We start from the raw sequence: 17,277 nt of genomic DNA, 5'->3' as shown, positions 1-17,277 counted from the left end.
CTAGCTTCCTCCTGGACCAAGACACCATTATTTTTGCAAGAGCCTCCTAAGTGGTCCCTGCTTCCAGCCTTGCCTCCTGCGACATTCTATTCTTCATAGAGTAGCCAATGGGGATTAGAATTAGACATTTAAAAAGATGGCATAACTCCTGGCTCAAAACTTTCAACAGTTCCCCAATCAATTTTTTTGGAAAAAAATCCAAACCTCCATAAAGCCATACACAGCTACCTTCTCCAGCTTCATCTCTTACCAGCTGCCTGGCCCCCACCCCAACCATTGCTGCCCGCCCCCCATATACAAGTCTTCTCCAGTATCACTGAATGTTTTTCAAATATATCAACATTTTTCCTACTTCTGGGCCTTGGAGCTTACTGTTCTCTCTCCCAAAATGCTCTTTGCTGGGCTCACTCCCCCTCATCATTCAGATATATGCACAAATGTCACCTCCTCAGAGAGACCTTTCTTTCCTTGCCATCCTAGCACGATCTTCCACATTCATTCACTTTGTTTGCCTTCAGAGCACTCACCTACCTTCTGATGGTACTTTACTAACTTGTTTGTTGACTTTCTTCACTAAACCATAACCCTCATGAGGTCAGAGAATTTGTTTTTCTTTTGTCTCTTCATATCCATACTAGAATACAGCATGTGCACAATAAATAAAATGGATGGATTCTTCTTAGCATGTAGTATCAAAAAATTCAGTGTTTGAAAACGGATATACAACCCTCTTACAAGACTCAGAAATGATGTAATTCATCGTTTCCCTTTTTCTTAACTTCCAGGAAGCCCAATTCTAAATTTTGTACTTAAGCCCAACTATTTGCCTTAAATTGGGTTTCCTTTTCAATTATCTCTCTAGTATACAAATCTTGATCTTTTATCATTATTGTAACATTTTATAGAGCTATCTTTTATTATAAACATCTTGATTCCTTCCTATAAGCAGTCTATAAAATTTAATACAAACTTATCCCCTCCTGTTTTTTTTTTAATTATGTATGTTAATACTATCTCTCTAACATGACTCAGTTTCTTGAAAGCAGACCTATATATAATTGTCCTTCATGTGCCCTCTGGCATATATCAAGGGGCATAACTTATTATATTTGCACAATAACATTATTAACATACTGATTTCTTCACTGATTGATTGATCAACAGCATAACCATACTTTGGTTAAAAGTGAATAAGCTATACTCTAGAGAAAATTGTCATCTCCCTTTCAAAATGTGGACAAAATTTGTTAGAAGTGAGAGCAGAAGCCATCTGCATATAAAAGAGGGCTGGACCAAAAAGACATCACAGGCATAGCGAAGCCTGAAGCAAGGCTTAGCAGCAGAAACCCCAGAAGAGGTGAAAGTTTCTCCAAGAAAATGTCCTGGAAAACCTGGTGGAGAAAAAGTGAAATAAGGGAGGGAAAGAAGTTTGAGGATGCCTGGAGATGGACGCTGAAGAAAGATGAAGGTATTAATCCAAATCTTGCTAGAGAAATAAAGACCCCTAGGCAGAGTGGATGGGTTTGAGGGGAGATGAGATACATCTGGAGTTAAAAGGACAGGAGCAGATAAAGGCTTTGTCAGCAGCACCGCTTGAGAAGTGCCCAGAGGTGAGGACCCTGGAAACACCCCTATGAGGCCTAGACTGAGGTTAGAGAGACAAGGCAAAGAAAGGAGAGAGAGGAGGAGGTGAGTTCTAAAAGAAACCTGGCAGGACTGCCCTCTCACTGTTAATTCTTGACAGCAAAGAGCAAAGCACTGCTCACAAAGGCCAGTGGGCAGGAATGGATGCTGGCATGGTGGCATCTTCACTCCATATCTTCACAAAACTCTTTGACAGCAGCGGCAGTGAGAGACAAGTACAAGGTTTTGAGTGTCTAGGTATGTCTAGGTAGGTATTTCCCCACCCCTGACATGCCTCCTGAATCTACGATTTGTATTCCTCACACCAGGAGAGGGCCCAAGATTCTCCCCATTAAATAGGATGCAAAAACAAAAATGAAAAGCAGATGCACCACACCTATAGCCTCTGTTTCAGCACCCAGAGCCTTCCAAAGGATACTCTGCTCAGACTTTAATGTGCCCAGAAATAGCAGGGACAAAATGTGAAGTTTCATCTGAAAATTGTGCCAAATATCCGCATGTTAGTCAGAATAACTTATATAATGTGCCAGGGCTTTGTGGGGTTTTTTAATGCTCTCCAAGTACAGTGCTGAGACACTTACCTATTCCAGAGCAGGAAACAGATGGTAGGGCTAGTTTTAACACATGATGAGAGAAAGCACTTTTGCTCAGAGGCCTTTGCACTTTTGCCTTTACACTGGACCAGACCTAGGACCACTGGCATCTTCAAAACCCCTTGTGAGCCTTCATTAAATGATTCATTATTAACCCCACCAAGAAATACGGCGACCCTGATACAAGAGCTGAGAAGTCACTCATAAACTGAATTGGTATATGCAGGACAAATGGAATAAATTCATAAGAAATCTTGGAAGAAATGGTGCACTAACAGCTTCCACTCCCCCTCTATACCTATAGAGGCACAGCCAGATCCACACAAGATCCCCTCTATCACCAGTGTGTGCTCACTGAATACTTAATATCTTCCAAGCACTATGTTTACATTATCAACTCAGGTAAGCCTTCCAAAAACCCTGCAAGGTAAGTATCACTGTCACTCCATCTCACAGATGAGGAAACTCATCGAGGTTATGCCCTTACCCAGCTGGTGGAGCCAGCATTTGGACCCACGTGTTCTGACTCAAGAGCTCCCACTCTTAGCCTCTAAGCTACACTGTCTCCCAGGGGGTGGCACTGGGCCAATGAGGAGCGATGCCAAAGTGAGGCACATTGTCCCACACAACCGCCTCTGATGAGAAAGGAAGGGCTTCAACTGAGCAAAGAAAATAGAGTTCACATCAGTGGCAGAGGTGATGGGACCTCTTGAAGCTCTGAGTATAATAACTGTGAATATGGATGCCTTGTTTATTAAATTAAACTACAGGATTGGGTGAAACTAAAGCATTGCCGTAATCACTTTCACTTTAATGTAGCTTATAATATTTGAAGTTGCCTCCTAAAAGCCAAACATTTAGGCTTAAGAAAACACCTTCCAAATAATTTCTGGGGAGAATAAAGATTTGAAAAGACTTTACCAACCGATTTCTATGCAGAGACACTTTTTTTCTTTTTCAGCCACACCCATGGTACACAGAAGTTTCAGGGTCAGGCACTGAATCTGAGCCATGGCTGTGACCTATAGTACCAAAAGTGTGGCAATGCCAGATCCTTAACCACCTGCGCCAGGCCAGGGATCAAACCCATGCTGCCTCAGAGACAATGCCAGATCCTTAACCCACCCCACCACAGAGGGAACTTCAATGCAGAAATACTTTTAAAACAAAACCTCTATAAGCTCTGGATTTCGATGCCCTGCAGACCACCACCACCATCATACACACGCACACACACACACACTGAAGGACACACATATTCATCACCAAAACTTATACCTTAAACACACACACATACACCACACACAAACCACAAACCCATCACATATGCACATATATACAAGACACCCCTGCCACACAAATCACACATACTACACTCCACACACTTGCAGTAAGGTGACAGGCATGTGCTACCTGTGTTTGCGATCCCCTTCCTGCATCCATTTATGATGTAACTGCATCTTTCATTTTCAACTTGAAAAGTACAGCTCTGCAGGGGCGGTTGCTTTAAGTTTAAGGATGCCTGAATTAAATAACAGTTTTAGTTAATTTTATTATCAAAAATGCATTTACATTAGCAAAAAAAAGTATGGGGGCTTCAAAAATCATGCTCTTAAGCTTACTGAGTCACTGCAATTTAAAAATTTTGAATCTGCCATTCGGGAGAAAAAGGAAATCTATTTTATAATCTGGCACATTTTTATGATGAGTCTCTTACTGTGACTCATGCCATAGATGCCTTGTGCAAATGTGAGAGAAAATAACCAGACTAACATGTGAAAAGAATTTAAATGGTGGGAGAGAGACTGTTGGGGTAAATCAAGCCTTTCCCAACTTTCACTGATTTGGGGCTCCTCAGAGTGCCCACATCAGACTAAAAACATATTCTCAGAGTTGGGGAAAACTTCAAAGAACACAGCAGAAAAAAAGAGAGGATGTTTCAACTAGCCCTGACCAACACTCCCTTTGTCCACTGAAGAATACTCTCTCTCTTTTTTGTTTTTGTTTTTTTTTTAGGGCCACACCCACAGCACATAGAAATTCCCAGGCTAGGGGATGAATCAGAGCTACAGCTGTCAGTCTACGCCATAGCCACAGCAATGCAAGATCCCAGCTATATCTGCAACCTACACCACAGCTCATGCCAATGCCAGACCCTTAACCCACTAAGCAGAACCAGGGACTGCACCCATGTCCTCATGGATACTAGTGTAGTTCATTACTGCTGAGACACAATGGGAACTCCAAGAACACTCTTCTAAACCTAATAGCCTATCTTCCATTTCTCTTATTCTCCTCACTAAAAACCTTATGGTTAAACATAAGTGGCCTCAACTGCCTTCAAGCTTAGCCCTGGGGAGGGAAAATGGTGGAGAGGGAAAGGGAAGCCAAGGATTTAATTAATGGGAGATGAGGCTGAGTGGGCTCCTCCATAAGTGGATTTCTTAAAGAGCAGGAGTAGGAGTGAAGGGGATAGGAAAAACGCAGGGCTGAGGAAAATGGATGATGCACAGAACTCAGAAGTGTGTGCCTAATCCTCAACAAAACATGTGCCAAATAAGCTTACACTAAACACATTTTGTATATTGCCTTAATGAGTCTGGTTTACATTGCAGTTTGGCGTTATCTGTGATGATGTAATTATTTTGCCCTATTATTTGTTACATTGTGTTTAAGTTTTTTGGGGGAAAGAGTCAAGAACTTTTTTTAAAAAATCTCTTATTGTAGAAAAAATCAGGTGTACATTTTTATATAAATGTTGATTACAATTCTCCTGTAAGGAAGGTTTTAGAAGTTCACTGTGAATCATTACAACACTGAACAAGGTTTGAGCTATTCATTATTCCCCATCATAAAAACCATTATTAAAATGATACAACTTGGAGTTCCCGTTGTAGCTCAGTGGTTAACCAGTTCCACTAGGAACCATGTGGTTGCAGGTTTGATCCCTGGCCTCGCTCAGTAGGTTAAGGATCTGGCGTTGCCATGAGCTGTGGTGTAGGTCGCAGACGTGGCTCGGATCCTGCACTGCTGTGGCTGTGGCATAGGCCAGCAGCTACAGTTCTGATTAGACCCCTATCCTGGGAATCTCCATATGCCATGGGTGCGGCCGTAGAAAAAACAAACAAAAAAAAAGACCAAAAAAAAAAAAAAGATACAGTTTAATCTTAAAAATGTGTCATAAATGCCAGAGATAATAATTAAACAGAGGGTTTATTGTGTGCTACAGGAAAGGAACTAACAGGAGGGGAGATAAGATGGCAGAACAGAAGGACTTGTGCTCATCTTCTCTCAAAAAAACACCAAAATCACAACTAACTACTGAACAACCATTGACAAAAGAGACTGGGACATAGCAAAAAAATATATTCTACATCCAAAGATAAAGAATGAGCCACAACAAAAGAGTAGGAGGGAGGTTTTCTCATACCCACCACGTGAGTAAACCATAAATTGGAAAATAATTATATCACAGAAGTTCTCCCACAGGAGTTAGAGTTCTGAGTGCCACATCCGACCCCCCAGCTTGGGGGAGGACATCAGGAGGAGGAGCCCCCAGAGCATTTGGCTTTAAAGGCCAGCAAGGCTTGAGTGCAGGAGTTCTATGAGACAGGGGAAAACAGAGACTCCACTCTTGGAGGGCACACATAAGGTTTCACGTGCACTGAGTCCTAGGGCAAAGCAGGGATTCCACAGAAGAATGGGCCAGGCCTAATTGTGGGTCATAGAGGTTCTCCTGGGGAGGCATGGGTCTGCTGTGGCTCACTTGTGGGGACAAGGACACTGGTAGTAGAGGCCACAGGGAATATTCACCAGTGTGAGCTCTTCCAGAGGTCACTGTTTTGGCACCAAGCCCTGGCACCACCCAATAGCCTGTAGGCTCCAGAGCTAGGATGCCTCAGGCCAAACAACCATCAAGGTGGGAACAGAGCCCCACCTATCAGCAGACAGAAAGCTTAAAGTCACAGAGCTCATAGCCACCTCTAAACTCACTCCTTTACACATCCCTTCCCACCAGAGGGACAAGACTCAGCTTCACCAACTAGTGGGCAGGCACCAGACCCTCCCATCAGGAAGCCTGTGCAAGCCCCTGGACCAAACTCACCCACCGGGTGCAAACACCAGAAAGAGGAGTAAACATGAACTGAGAGCCTGAGGAATGGAGACCACAGACACAGAAAGTTAGGTAAAATGAGATGACAAAGAAATATTATCCAGATGAAGGAACAATCTTCTATATCAAAACCTCATGGGAACCACAAACCAAAAATCTACAATATATACAGACATGCACAAAAGAAAAAGCAATCCAAACACAACACTAAAGATAGTCATCAAATCACAAGAGAACCAAGCAAGGAAAGGAAGAAAAAAGACCTATAAAAACAAATCCAAAATAGTTAACAAAATGGCAATAAAAGCATATATATCAATAACTGCCTTAAATGTAAATGGATTAAACAATCCAACAAAAAAACACAGAATAGATGAATGGATACAAAAATAAGATCCAGGAGTTCCCATCGTGGCACAGTGGTTAATGAATCTGACTAGAAACCATGAGGTTGCGGGTTCAATCCCTGGCCTTGCTCAGTGGGTTAAGGATCTGGCATTGCTGTGGCTGTGACGTAGGCCGTCGGCTACAGCTCCAATTGGACCCCTAGCCTGGGAACCTCCATATGCCACAGGAGTAGCCCTAGAAAAGGCAAAAATACAAAAAAAATAAAATAAAATAAAATAAGATCCATATATATGCTGTCTACAAAAGACCCACTTCAGATCTAAGGACACATACCGACTGAAAGTGAGAAGTTGGAAAAAAGTATTCCATTCAAATGGAAATCAAAAGAAAGCTGTCATGGACTTGGAGAAGAGACTTGTGGCTGCCTGATGGGAGGGGGAGGGAGTGGGAGGGATCGGGAGCTTGGGCTTATCAGACACAACTTAGAATAGATTTACAAGGAGATCCTGCTGAATAGCATTGAGAACTATGTCTAGATACTCATGTTGCAACAGAAGAAAGGGTGGGGGAAAAAATGTAATTGTAATGTATACATGTAAGGATAACCTGACCCCCTTGCTGTACAGTGGGAAAATTAAAAAAAATAAAAAATAAAAAAAAAAGAAAGCTGGTGTGGCAATATTCATATCAAACAAAATAGACTTTAAAATAAAGACTGTTATAAGAGACAAATAGAAAGACACTACATAATGATCAAGGGATCAATCCAACAAGAAGATTTAACTGTTATAAACATATATGCATTCCACATAGGAGCACCTCAATATACAAGACAAATGCTAACAAACATAAAAGGATAAATCAACAGTAACACAATAACAGTGGAGGACTTTAACACCCCCTCTTACAGTGATGGATAGATCATCTAGAAAATCAAGAAGAAAACACAGACCTTAAAAAAACATATTACACCGCATGGACTTAACTAATATTTATAGAACACTCCATTCAAAAGCAGCAGAATACACATTCTTCTCAAGTGCACATGGAACATTCTCTGGGATAGATCACAGCCTGGGCCACAATGCAGTCTTGGTAAGCATCTTTTTCAACCACAATGGTATGAGATTGTGTGTTTGTATTTTTCTTTTGTGTATGTATGTATAGAAATCAACTACAAGGAAAAAAAACTATAAAAAAAACACATAGAGGCTAAACAATATGCTTCTAAAGAACCAATAGATCACCGACGAACTCAAAGAGGAAATCAAAAAATACCCAGAGACAAATGAAAACACGATGATCCAAAAGCTATGGGATGCAGCAAAAAACAGTTCTAAGAAGGAACTTTATAGCAATAAAATCTTATCTTAGGAAACAGAAAACTCTCAAAACAAAAACAAACAAAACAGTTAACCTTACCCTTGGGAGTTCCTGTCCTGGCTCAGCAGAAATGAATCTGACTAGCATCCATGAGAATGCAGGTTCAATCCCTGGCCTCGTTCAGTGGGTTAAGGATCCCTTGAGCTATGGTGTAAGCTGCAGATGCAGTTCAGATCTGGTGTTTCTGTGGCTGTGGCACAGGCCAGGGGCTGCAGCTGTGATTCAACCCATAGCCTGGAAACTCGCATATGCCATGGGTGCAGCCCTAAAAAGACAAAAATTAAACAACAACAACAACAAAAACCTTACCCCTGAAACTAGAGGATGAAGAACAAAGAAAACCCAAAGTTAGCAGAAGGAAAGAAATGATAAAGATCAGAGCAGAAAAAAGAAATAGAGACAAAGGAAATTAGAGAAAAGATTGATGATCTTAAAAGCTGATTCTCTAAAGAGATAAAATTGATAAAACTCTAGCCAGACTCATCAAGGAACAAAGGAGAGGACATAAATCAATAAAATTATAAATGAAAAGGAGGAGTTCCCATTGTGGCTCAGAGGTAACAAACCTGACTAGGATCCCTGAGGATGCAGATTTAATCCTTGGCCTCACTCAGTGGGTTAAGGATCCAGTGTTGCTGTGAGCTGTGATGTAGGTTGCAGACACAGCTCAGATCTTGAGTTGCTGTGGCTGTGGCATAGGCTGGCAGTGGCAGTTCTGATTTAATCCCTAGCCTGGGAACTTCCATATGCTGCAGGTGCAGCCCTAAAAAGCAAAAAAGAAAAAAAAAAAAAAAGAAGTTATAACTGACAACACAGAAACACAAAGGATCATAGGAGACTACTATAAGCAACTATATGCCAATAAAATAGGCAACCTAGAAGAAATGAATGACAGATTCTTAGAAAGGTTCAATCTTCCAAAACTGACCAGGAAGAAAGAGAAAAGATGAACAGACCAAATCACAAGTACTGAAACTGAAACTGTGATTTAAAAACTTACAACAAACAGAAGTCTAGAACCAGATGGCTTGACAGGTGAATTCTATCAAACATTTAGGCAAGAGTTAATACTTACCCTTCTGAAACTATTCCAAAAAATTACAGAGGAAGGAACACTCCCAAACATTCCCAACCTATCACCCTGATACCAAAACCAAAGATACCACAAAAAAAGAAAATTAAGGGCCAATACCACTGATGAACACGGACACAAAAGTCCTCAACAAAATACTAGCAAACCTACTCCAACAATATATTCAAAGGATCATAAACCATGATCAAGTGGGATTTATCCTAGGGATGCAAGGATTTTTCAGTATCTTCAAATCAATCAGTGTGATACACCACATTAACAAAATGAAGAATAAGAACCACATAATCATCTCAACAGATGCAGAAAAAGCTTTTGATGAAATTCAATACCCATTGACAGAACACTGTAAACCAATTATATTGGAAAAAATAAAAATCACTTTAAAAATTTTTCAATACCTGGGAGTTCCCGTCGTGACGCAGTGGTTAACGAATCCGACTAGGAACCATGAGGTTGCGGGTTCGATCCCTGACCTTGCTCAGCGGGTTAACGATCTGGCATTGCCGTGAGCTGTGGTGTAGGTTGCAGACGCGACTCGGATCCCGCGTTGCTGTGGCTCTGGCGTAGGCGGGGGGCTACAGCTCCGATTCGACCCCTAGCCTGGGAATCTCCATATGCCGCGGGAGCGGCCCAAAGAAATAGCAAAAAGACAAAAATAAATAAATAAATAAATAAAATAAAAATTAAAAAAAATTTTCAATACCCATTTATGATTTAAAAACTCTTCATAAAGTGAGCATAGAAGGAACCTACCTCCACATAAGAAAGGCCATGTATGACAAACCCACAACTAACATCATATTCAATGGTGAAAAGCTGAAAATAATTCCTCTGAGATCAGGAACAAGAGCAGGATACCCACTCTTGCCACTTTTATTCAACATAATTTTGGAAGTCCTAGCCAAAGCAATCAGAGAAGAAAAAGAAATAAAATGTTTACAAACTGGAAAAGAAGTAAAACTGTTGCTGTTTGCAGATGACATGATACTATACATAAACAGAAAATCCTAAAGAAAACTACTAGAGCTCATCAATGAATTGGATAGAATTGCAGGATACACAATTAATACACAGAAACTGCTTGCATTTCTGTACCCTAACAAAGAATGATCAGAAAGAGAATTAAGGAAACAATTCCACTTACCACTGCATCAAAAAGATAAAATACCTAGGAATAAATCTACCTAAGGAGCCAAAAGACCTGTACTCTGAAAATTATGACACTGATAAAAATCAAAGATGACACAAGGAGTTCTCGTCGTGGCGCAGTGGTTAACGAATCCGACTAGGAACCATGAGGTTGCGGGTTTGGTCCCTGCCCTTGCTCAGTGGGTTAACGATCCAGCGTTGCCGTGAGCTGTGGTGTAGGTTGCAGATGCGGCTCGGATCCCGCGTTGCTGTGGCTCTGGTGTAGGCTAGTGGCTACAGCTCCGATTCACCCCCTAGCCTGGGAACCTCCATATGCCGTGGGAGCGGCCCCAAAGAAATAGCAAAAAGACAAAAAAAAAAAAAAAAAAAAAAAAAAAGATAAAAGATGACACAAAAGGAAGAAATGATACACCATGTTCTTGAATTGGAAGAATCAATTCATCAAAATAACTATACTACCTAAAGCAATCTACAGATTCAATGCAATCCTTATCAAATTACCAATGGCATTTTTCACAGAACTACAACAAAACATTTTAAAATTTGCATGGGAAGAGAAAAGACCCTGGATAGCCAAAGCAATCCTGAGAAAGAAAAACAGAAAATACAGCAACGCAATAACAGATACTACAAAAGTCTTAGAGGAAAAAAACAGGCAGACACTCCTTGACAAAAATCACAGCACTATATCTTTCTGGATCCCCTTCTGAGAGTGATGAAAATAAAAACAAAAATAAACAAAAGGGACCTAATTAAACCTAAGAGCTTTTGTATAGCAAATGAAATCATTCTAAAAAATGAAAAGACAACCCACAGAATGGGAGAAAATATCTGCAAACAACGTGACTGACAAGAGATGAATTTCCAAAATATACCAACAGCTCATGCAGCTCAATATCAAAAAATGGGTAGAAGATAAATAGACATTTCTCAAAAAAAGACACACGGATGGCCAAAAAGCTCACGAAAAAAATGCTTAACATCACTAATTATTATAGAAGTGCAAATCAGTCAACAATGAGGTGTCATCTCACACCAGTCAGAATGGCCATCATTAAAGGGGGAGGAGGGGTCGCCCATGGCGGCTGCCAGCACTCTCACCCTGACCAACAAGTTGAGGGAAGGAAGCTCTCGTGCTTATGAGGACATAAGAATGAATACCCCTTATCCACACCACACTACCTTCTTGCTCGTTCAAAAGCAAACAAGAATGTTGGTATTTCCCACAGAGAGGTAAATCCAAATACCTGGGTAATGAATAGCCGAGGTATGTGGCTGACATATGCATTGGGAGTTGGCTTGCTTCATATTGTTTTACTTAGTATTCCCTTCCTCAGTGTTCCTGTTGCTTGGACCTTAACAAATGTTATACATAAGCTGGGGATGTATGTATTTTTGCACACAGTAAAAGGAACACCTTTTGAAACTCCTGACCAGGGTAAAGCAAAGCTCCTAACTCACTGGGAATAATCGGACTATGGAATACAGTTTACATCTTCATGGAAGTTTTTCACAATTTCTCCAATAATTCTATACTTCCTGGCAAGTTTCTATACGAAGTATGATCCAACTCACCTCATCCTTAACACAACTTCTCTCCTGAGTGTGCTAATTCTCAAAATGCCACAGCTACATGGTGTTCAGATCTTTGGAATTAATAAGTATTGAAAAGTTTTGAAACTGAACACAAATTTTTACAGCCACTGAGTTTTCTGTAAGGAAGAAGTGATTAGTAAACTGCTCTGTTTCTGTGATACTGTGAAATGAAAGGCATTTACATTGGAGAGCCAGTTGCTGGTTCTTCATATGCAGTTTTGAAGTGCAGATTTTTACAAGAAGATGCCTCTGTTTGATGTATCTGGTATCTTTCTGAAGAGAGGCTTCATAGGCAGTCTGGGCAGGCCCAGCTTCTAAATTAAATGACTTTAAGTAAGGGTGTAGTAGATAAATACAAGGAAATAAGAGATTTGTAAGAAACTAGGTCCAGCTTAACTTATAATGAAGGGGCATTATATCAGGAGAAGAAAATTTTTAATCATTCAGTCATGGTCATTTAGATAAATTTATATGTAAACCAGAATCATCTCTTTACAAGTTTATTATAGATTGTTTTTATTACCATACATATATAACTCCTGTGTTGTATAAGAGGGTATATACCCTCTTGTTTTATACAAACCAATTTCTACCTTATGAGTATGGTTTTTTTTGGTTTTGAACATTGTGTTGATAGATGAGTTCATTTTTACATCTATTAGTTTACTGAGTTCATGAAGGTCCACCTTCATGACATGACTGATTGACGACAGAAGATAGGCATCTTAGAAGCAGCCTGAGTTGGCCTTCTAATTTTGGAACAGAGAGGGTTTTGCTGTCTTTCCAGATACAAGGCTGCCAAATCAATTAAGAAAGCAATGTATTTCTTATACGGCATTTCTTATACCATATAAGTAAAGTATATGGTAACTTGAAGGTCTCTGCTTATTTGGTTGAGTAATCTTATTGTTGAACTCTGCCATTTAGAAAAAGAAATATAAAATGGATAACCACATAGCCAAAATGTGGTCTGGTGGAAACTGCTTTTCTAGCAATAGTATCAAAGTAAATGATGGAGTCTTTTTTTTTTTTTTTTTTTTTTTAGCAGTTCTGTAGAAAAGATAACATCAGCTTTTCTTAGTCCTTCTGCTCTCAGTCCCCATATTTTGCCCACTGATATTTTGCCCATCGATACATGGGTCAGTGTAGATAACCCAAAATGTTAACTATTTCCAAAGCAGCAACCATATTGAATTCTCATGACTTAGGGAAGCTTCCTATAGTTGCTGACATTAATTGCAAGAAATAAGTATGAGAAGTAAATGTCAAGAAAAGTTCTGATATGGGATGAAACTGAAAAGCCTAGTAACATTTGTATGCAAAATCAAGTGAAAAGAATTATAAAGCGAACTTAAAAATCAGTTTGTTACCAGCTGACTTTTGGGGGTAATGATCATTGTTTTGTATTTCAAAAATATTGAGTTCAAAAATCAGTTGTATAATAATGCCTTTGTATGTTCGTCTCTTCTCGTATTTTAAAATAACCAGTAATCTATACTTTAATAAATTTTTTCTTTGGTATAAGATTACTGCAAAAAAAAAGTCTATAAACAATAAATGCTGGAGAGGGTGTGGAGAAAAGGGTCCCCTCCTACACACCGTTGGTAGGGATGTAAATTTGTGCAGCCACTATGGAGGTTCCTTAAAAGATGAAAAATAGAACTACCTTATGATCCAGCAATACTGCTCCAGAGAGCATATAGCCAGAGAAAACCATAATTCAAAAAGATACATGTACCCCAAAGTTCAATGCAGTAGTATTTACAATAGCCAAGACAAGGAAGCAACCTAAATGTCCACTGACAGAGGAATGAATGAAGAAGCTGTGGTACATATATACAAGGTTATATTAGCCTTAAAATGACTGAAATAATGCCATTTGTAGCAATATGGATGGATTTATAGATTATCATACCTAGTGAAGTAAATCAGAGAAAAAGAAGATATGATATCACTTAAATGTGGAATCTAAAACCATGATATAAACGAACTTATTTACTAAACAGAAACAGACTCACAGATATGGAAAACAAACTTAAGGTTACCAGAAGGGGAAGATCAGGAGCAGGGATAAATTAGGAGTTTGGGATTAACATATACACATGTTATATATATTATATATAAAATAGATAATCAGTAAGGACCTACTGTATAGCTCAGGGAACTCAATATTCTGTAATAACCTATATGGGAAAAAACCTGAAAAAGAACAGATCTATGTATCTGTAAAACTAAAATCATTTTGCTGTACATCTGAAACTAACAAAACATGGTAAATTAACTATATTCCAATATAAGATAAAAATTAAATTAAAAAAAGAAAGGAACTAACAGGATTTTTTTTTAGGACTAGAAAAATTCTTATCTTCTCCTTGGGTGTCAGTAGCTAGAGAATAGTTCAATCAAAGCAAATGCATTTGTCTTAGAGACTTTTCTTGGATCTTCAAAATCTAGCTAATAAGCAGTTTACTGCCAAGTTGACTTCTGTTCTTAGAGAAAAATTGTATTGCTGTTTTATAATTTTCCTTCTTTCTAAAGAAGATTTATGTAATTTTCTAACAACCCAGTTGACATAATTTGAAAATAACACATTTTTAAGGTACAGATAATTTACGTGCTCTTTAAACCATCACAGAGCATTAAACTTAGAGAACAATTTCCTTCATTTAAGAAAATGAAGGATCATAGACTTTGAAAAACTTATGGCTTCCAATTGAGACAGGTTCCAAATGATACAGGAAACTTATGGTTTCCAAATGAGACGGGGGGTGGGGGGGTGGAATGCACTGAGGGTTTGGGATGGAAATGCTGTAAAATTTGGTTGTGATGATCGGTGTACAACTATAAATGCAATAAAATTCATTGAGTAATAAAAATAAAAAAAAGAAAATGGAGGAAATTCATATAGCCCTGAATAGAAAAACAGAAAATGAGAAATCAAGCGTCTTACAAATACAGATATAAGTTTTAGGATGAAGACAGATATATCTAATATTACAACCATTATTTGATATTGTCTAATATTTTGGTAAATGGGAGTGGGAAGAAGGCAATAAAAAGAAACAGGTATTATTATCAGAAAAAAGAACGAATTATCATATGTCTGTTTAAAAACCTCAGGAAATCAATCAGAACTAATGAGATCTAATCAGTCTATTCACTAAGGGGCTAGTTATGAAACAAAGTATTCAAATTTCCTTTATATTAGCAATAGACCAAAAATGTGATTTAAAAAATATAAATCACACTGCAATTGCAACAGGATCTATTTACATAGAAAGAATAACCACTAGGAATATACTTAGGAAGAAAATGTGGAGAAGGTAGATACAAAGTAAGTTACAAAACTATGCTGTAAGTTGTAAAGTAAGATTTGAATCAAACTGTTTCCAGGGAAGTGAAAGAGCTCCATGACCAAGGTTCACCCAGGACAACTAAGACCCCATTCAAGACCAAAACCAGTGACTTAGTGACAACCAAACCTAGAAAACTGGGCTCCCTACAGGATTCTAGTCATTAGCCATTTGGACAATAAGAAAGACGTATGTCAAAAGACATCACCAAATCCATCCATCACTGTTTTAGTAGTAATTAGACATCACACACACACACACACACACACACACACACACACACCAATCAAGTAGAGTTGGACTATCCACAGATTTCCAGGTTTCCTGGAGTAGGACTATGTTACCCTAAACTAGTGAAAATGCTTGCCACTATAATGAAAAACCCATTTTCTCAATTGCTGAACAAAATGAAAACTACTTTCTTGCTTATTTAAATGTACAATTTGGGATAAAGAGAAAGGAGAGAAAGCAGGTGATAGGGCCCCCTGCCATCCTCAGCACATGGCTTTTCATGTTGCCCCAAACATCCATGTCCCACCAGCAGATGGGAGAAAATGGAGAAGGATGTTGTTTTTGAGCCAAATCTGAATGAGGTGTCCTTCACTTCTGCTCACATTCCCTGGATAAAACTCAAGTCTCATGGCCAATATAACAGCAAGGGAGTCCAGGAAGTGGGCCCATGTTGCTTCCCCACCCTGACTAAACTAGGAAAACTGGGTTTACACAATCAGTCAAGAAAGCTGCCCAGTAATCTTCTTCACATAACTGGAGCTTGTCCTTTAAGCACTGAATTTTTTAATTCTACACATACTGATGAAACTTTTCCTAAAGGCATTGCAATTTTCATGTTTCAACAGAGAGGCAACAATGAGACTTTTCCTCTGGCTCAAAGATCTGCATGATGAGTATCAGCTATCTTGTTGGGGCTGCTGTCAGGAATTCTTCAGGAATTACTGATCATTTCCCTCTACACTAAAATGCTCTCAATCACTATCACTTTGTTTAAACCCTTGGGTCCTCTGAGATACTTTTTCTGAATCCTTCCTTTGAATGTAATGGCACCTGTCACTTCTTGCTGCTGTCATCACACAAGCTTTTAGCAGTTACATTTTCTCTTGCTTATGTCTTGCTTCTACTAAGGGTATACAAATTGAGATTGAGTGTGAAGTAAAGGCAAAAAGTTGGCTCAAGAGGTCACGCTGTGGTGCAGTGGGATCAGAAGTGTCTCTGGAGAGCTGGGACAGAGGTTGGATCCCTAACCCAGCACAGTGGACTAAGGATCCAGAATTGTTGTAGCTGTGACATAGGTCACTACTGTGGCTGGGATATGATCCCTGGCCTGGGAATTCCACATGCCACAGGGTGGGAAAAAAAAAAAAAAAAAAAGCTTGGCTCAAACTGAGGCCCATTTCTGAGTAAAGATTGTGAATTTCTATCCCCTAGACTTGCTACCATTGACTTTGATTATCAAATATCTTTTTTAAGCTTTTTCTGCCAAGTTTTTACTGATTTTAGCAGTTGCAAAAAACCAATCATGTCGGTTTAGGATATGACGCTAGAAAAGAAAACAAAATTATGCCTCAAGGAAAATTACTTTACAAATAGTTCTATCTGTGAAGAAAATTAAATGATAAAAAATAAAACTAGAATAATAACTAATAAGGAAAGAGGTCTGCAATATACTGTTAGGTAGAAAAAAAGCTGCAAAATGGAATTTATAGTATGAGCCCATTTTGTGAGAAAAAAAAAAGCACATATTTGTATATGCATAGAAAAAATCTTAAGGAATTGGGAGCAGTTCTCTAAGGTGTAGGATTACTGAGAACTTTTACTTACAATGTCATTTATTTATATGTTTGACTTTTATAACAAGCATATTTTCTGAAAGCATAAAAAACATTTTATGCTTTTTTTAGGATTTTAAAATAAAATTTTGAAATAAAATTCACATTGTCTTGTCAGAGTGTAAGCTCCTAGAAGACATGGACAGATGAGCACTCCTCT

At 38.9% G+C, this 17,277-nt stretch overlaps 1 pseudogene; it reads left to right on the top strand.

Annotated features, from left to right (window-relative positions):
• Window positions 1,785–12,212, top strand: LOC100737071 (annotated as a pseudogene).

This window comes from Sus scrofa, chromosome 10 (genome assembly GCF_000003025.6).
Source record: "Sus scrofa isolate TJ Tabasco breed Duroc chromosome 10, Sscrofa11.1, whole genome shotgun sequence".
Lineage (NCBI taxonomy): Eukaryota > Metazoa > Chordata > Mammalia > Artiodactyla > Suidae > Sus > Sus scrofa.
The sequence above is the reverse complement of the archived record's forward strand: the minus strand, read 5'-3'. Positions and strand labels throughout refer to the sequence as shown.